The 5,425-nt window shown below is 35.7% G+C and overlaps 1 non-coding gene across 1 annotated transcript; it reads left to right on the top strand.

The window, feature by feature from the left end:
* Nucleotides 1-4,174: 4,174 nt before the first annotated feature.
* On the top strand, nt 4,175-4,305 carry LOC136318016 (small nucleolar RNA SNORA42/SNORA80 family). Its single transcript, XR_010727992.1, has one exon. It is a non-coding gene; the product is annotated as a small nucleolar RNA SNORA42/SNORA80 family (small nucleolar RNA).
* Nucleotides 4,306-5,425: the final 1,120 nt, after the last annotated feature.

The raw sequence follows: 5,425 nt of genomic DNA, 5'->3' as shown, positions 1-5,425 counted from the left end.
TGCACGAGTTCTTCATCCACATTCCTATACAGATCAATGAGTTTAGAATTTTGTATCAGAAAAAGCTCTGCTTCTCCAGAGGTTCAGATCGAATAGCCCTATAAAGAGATTTGCCACTAGTTTATTTTCAGGTTGTATTCCACTTCTTCCTTTCATGATATCTGATGCTTTCTAGGACTGAGACACTGAAGGGCTCTATTGAGCAAATTGGAATGTTTCCGGCCAGTATCCTTCTGTGCAGAAACATGACTTCTCCCCTGATAATTTGCTATTGTTTCAATCACATGGCTTCTATACATTTAATGAGATCTCTTGTCCATTGTCTTCTGTCTCTCATACTCATTGTCCTTGTAAACAAATATATTTTAATTTTTTCTATAGTTTTAGTTAGGTTTTGTAAAGTAAAAATAAAAAAAGTTATGATCTAGAATTTTATTCATATGTGAGTTCTAAAAAACAATATGAATAACAACAACAACAACAAAAACAAAACAAAAACTAACTCATAGATATAGAGAACATTTTGATGGTTGCCAGATAGAAGGGGAGTTAGAAGATAGGTGAAAAAAGAATACAATTAAGATGTACCAGTTGCTAGCTATAAAAACAGTCATAATATATAAAGCACAGTATAAGGACTACAATAAATAATATTGTACAAATATTGATCGACTTATGACCTATGCAACTTACGACCATTCGACTTTAGGACCACAATCGCTAGCCACGACTGCTCCGTGTCTGGCAGCACAAGCGTTGCCCAGCTGGGCATACGACAATGTGGACCAGCTTCCAGCAGCACTACCATCTCCGCGTACACCATTTCAACTATTATACCAGACTCGGTACAGAAATTTGTGTTTTGAGTCTTGGATATTTTTCATCAAACCCCTTCCAAGATGTCTACCAAGAGGAAATTGTCTTTGCAAATATTAAACCAGTTGTACTGGTAATGCAGGGTTTTACTTAAACTTGACGAATGTAAAAATAAGAAACAAAATGGTGTAGAGATGACATAAATGGCATAAAATGAACAAAGAAAATTATGATATATAACAATAATGAAAGAAAATTATGATATAATATGACTTAAAGACTTTTATAACATCATTTCACAGTACTGTACATATAGCCTACTCAATTTACAACCAAATTGTGTTACGACTGGTCTGTCGAAACCAATCATGGTCGTAAGTTGAGCACTAGCTGTAATAACTATGTATGGTGGCACCTAGGTGCTAACCTTATCCAAGTGATCACTTCATAAGTTATTTAAATGTCTAATCATTATGCTGTATAGCTGTACATGTGATAATAATAAAATATGGAATGTCAACTACAGTTGTAGCTATAAAATGTACAGTTGTAATTGAAAAAATAAATTAACAAAAATATATGATCAACTTGCTATGTTCAACAGAATATCCAGTCTAGAGTTGCTATTGTTTTCTTTAAATTTATATAATCATGATTCTTTACTCTTAACAATAAAATAACACACACAACATCACTGTATTATACATGTTCTTGTTTTAAGTCACTTGGGATAATTTTTGTTGTATAGTAAGTAATAAAAGTAATAAATATATGCTTTTGAAATAAGCATTACAACCACTTTTTAAAATTTTTTATGTATTCATTTTTAGAAAGAGAGGAAGAGATAGTGAGAAAGAGAGAGAGTAACATCAATTTGTTGTTTCATTTATTTATGAATTTATTGGTTGATTCTTGTATGTGCCCTGAACGAGAATCAAACTACAGCCTAGCAGTATTGGGGTGGTTCTAACCAACTGAGATATCCAGCCAAGGCCCACAACCAGTTTTATACTCTTACTTTAGCAATAAGTAAATGATAAAATTTTTCTCACCTTTAAATTATAGAACTACAATCTTCTACTCTTGGATATTGGAGATGTCACATTTCATTAGTCATGAGAGTCATTAGTAGTTGTATGATCTTGGAGTACTTATTTAATCTCTCTATACTCATTTTCCCCATCTATAAAATTAAGATCACAATTATAATAGTGTTGAGTTTGAAGGGTTGCTATAATGAATAAATGCATACACTTATGTAAAGTGCTTATAACATGGTCCATCACCTAAAAGTTGATTAATGTTAACCATTATAAAAAACTAAGTTGTAAAATATTATGTATAGTATGATCTTTGGAAGCTATGGAGGTCTCTTGTTCAGATCTCCTTTCAAGGTAACCTGCTGTTGTTGGCACAGTTGACCTACGGCTGCCAGCTGCCAAGCTTTTGGATTCACTGTAGTACTCATGCTGAGGGATCACTTCCCCTAGCAGTCTCCCAGGCAATGACTGACAAGGTTGGAGCCTGCTACATTTGGATCATTTCTAACCTGGAATTCCTTTTATAGGCAATTCTTGTTTGGAAAGTAACCATCAGTTTATCTGAGAAATTTTCAGTGTTATGTTACATGGTTTGAGACTGTTTCTTCCCATTTTTTCTCCTTCCTTCTTTTATTACACAGATGTCAGACTTGTATTTCAGACAACTATTTTCCCCCTCTCCCTTCAGGCTTTATAGGTGTTTCCCCAATAAACCTCTTTAAATACAATAGCTTTGCATCTGTTTCATATAAGATCCAAACTGATACAGATCTGATATGTATCATGAAAACAAAAGAACATATGTTTACAAAAATTTTGGGAAAATAAAGTAAAAACTGATCAATTGTTTTGACGGAGTAGAGTGTGAGTTAAGATTTTCTAATTTTTTATTTATATTTTATTTAAAGTTTGATTGAATTTTAAATCATAAGCATATATAATTTCAGACTTCTAATAAATTAGTAAATAAAAATAACTAAATGTAATCAGAAGCAGTATTGTATAATGAAAAAAATGCACAGATATTTAGAAACTCCATATTTGGATATTTGCTCTTACATTTTTCAACTGAACAAACTAATTCTCACCTTTACTGTCCTCATATCAGAAAATAGAGATAACGATCACTAATTGACACTGTCTAATAAAAAATGTAATGGTCATCCACACCAATTCTATCCATTGTCAAAATGTGTACTTCTCATTACTTAATCCCAGGATCAACCTTGCACAGAAACATAATAAATGAGTTCTTAAATAGCATGACTTAGACATGTTGAAAGACCTTATGTACACAATAATATCACTTTCATTTCTTTTCTATGATTTGAAGTACGGGAGGAAGGGAAGCTCTTAAATACTGTTATTATAGCCACACTGTATCGTGTTCAGTGCTATGTTAAGTGTGCTACCATTTTAAATTATCCACAGAATTAGCATTTGAATGTCTAAAGTTTACTATGAGCTTGGTTAATAGTAGCAGTGAGATGTAGAGAACCTCATTCCCAAAGATTGATAGTAGCCCCTTTTGCATAAGCTTATTTTTTATCATACCAGAATGCTTTTGTAACTTTGTAATTTCTGTTATTAAATCTTAGTTAACGCCTGACCAGGCGGTGGTGCAGTGAATAGAGTGTCAGACTGGGATGCGGAAGACCCAGGTTTGAGACCCCGAGGTCTTCAGCTTGAGCGTGGGCTCATCTGGTTTGAGCAAAAATTCACCAGCTTGGACCCAAGGTTGCTGGCTCAAGCAAGGGGTTACTTGGTCCGCTGAAGGCGCATGGTCAAGGCACATATGAGAAAGCAATCATTGAACAGCTAAAGGTGTCACAATGCGCAACGAAAAACTAATGATTGATGCTTCTCATCTCTCCGTTCCTGTCTGTCTGTCCCTGTCTATCCCTCACTCTGACTCTCTCTCTGTCTCTGTAAAAAAATAAAATAAAATAAAATCTTAGTTAATAGTAAACTAATTATTGCAAATTGTCCAGACATCACAGGTGCATACTTAACTAGATGTTGCACTTGTACGGGTTTTACTAAGTATCTGATGTAAAAAAATAATTATTTCAATGGCTAGTAAAAGAAAAAGATAAATAAAATGCTCTTCCTTAAATTTGTATCATTGTTTTTAAATTTAACAATTAGACTATATTTTTTAGTGTGGGTGGAAACTGTTTTTAAAATGTAGTTCAATTTTAATTACATATACAAATACAGGCAGATTTCAACTTATGAACCACCTGTATACGTCAACTGTTTACTCCCAGACTCATATCTAACAACACCACTGCCATGGAAAATAAAACGAATCCAATGTATGGGTTTGTACTAATGACAGACCCGTCCCCCTGAGTCTCTCATACCCTATAGCAGAGCAAACTTTGGCCTTGAACTATTGCTTGGCTTCTGCCCATAATTTGCAAACACTGAAGGAGGTTGCACAGTGGGAAAAAATCCAAAAATACTTAACATAAAATGTGTAAGTTGAAAAATGATGTAAGATTACAAAATGAATGCATAGTAGGTACAGACTACATTTATCTATTCCCAATACCAAACCAGATTTACAGCTAAATAATCGAGAAATCAATATGAATAACAAATTGAAGGATAACTGAACTGAAATCTTATAATTAAGAATTTACAGAAGAAGCCATATAGAGACTAGTAGAAAGGGTGGAGACATGGAAAGGGCTGGCCTCTACACACATATGTGACAGTTGAGAAGCCAGAGAGATATATTAGCCTTTGAGAAGCCAGAGAGATATATTAGCCTTAAAACTTCCTTCCCCCAAGAGTTTGAGGTCTCAGTTCCACTCAGGGATCCCCAACTAAGAATAACAGATATGGGAGGACGAGCCTACATAACATCTGGTGGTGAAAATCAATCGGAATTCAGGCTGCCTGAGAGAGAAGGGATTCTGCTAGAGATCCAGATGCCACTTTCCCGGGGTTGAGTACACCTATTGTTTTAGCACCAGCCTGAAGAGTTCACTGTCCAGTCTTCTGACTACTGTTGATACCACTCTGTTGTGCTTGGGTCATGCAGATGGATCTGCTTGCTGCACCCAACAGAGACCTTTGGGGCACTTTTTTGCTGAAGAAGCTCTTGGTGGAGGCTCAGAGGGTTATTGAACTCTGTAGTTTTGAAAAAGGGACCATTCTTTTTCACCTTCAGTGCACGCACCTGTTGAATCACTTGGACTGTACTTCCATTTCTTAGGCTCTGCCTTGCTAAGTCACTCAGGAAGATCAGAGTACTACACAGAGCTGGGAGTTGTGTAGTAAGTCTCCTGGGGAGGATTTTTCTCTGGGAACCAGAAAGGCATTGTGTAGCTACTGTGCAGAGGTCCATTTCCATCTTCTTTGTGAGCTCACTTGTGATATTCTCCCAACAAGATACAATACTCATTTAACCTGCTTACCTGCAATATTGGCAACCGAGGATCCCACCCTGCTGAGCTCTTTCCGTGAGTGGATCTGAGAGCTGCTCAGAGCTGGAACTTTCAGTGCACATCTCCTTTAGAGGTTCTTGCCTGTGAAGGGATAAGAGTTGACTCCATTCT

Source organism: Saccopteryx bilineata, chromosome X (assembly GCF_036850765.1).
Source record: "Saccopteryx bilineata isolate mSacBil1 chromosome X, mSacBil1_pri_phased_curated, whole genome shotgun sequence".
Classification (NCBI taxonomy): domain Eukaryota; kingdom Metazoa; phylum Chordata; class Mammalia; order Chiroptera; family Emballonuridae; genus Saccopteryx; species Saccopteryx bilineata.
Note: the sequence above shows the minus strand (reverse complement) of the source record. Positions and strands in the feature narration are given on the sequence as shown.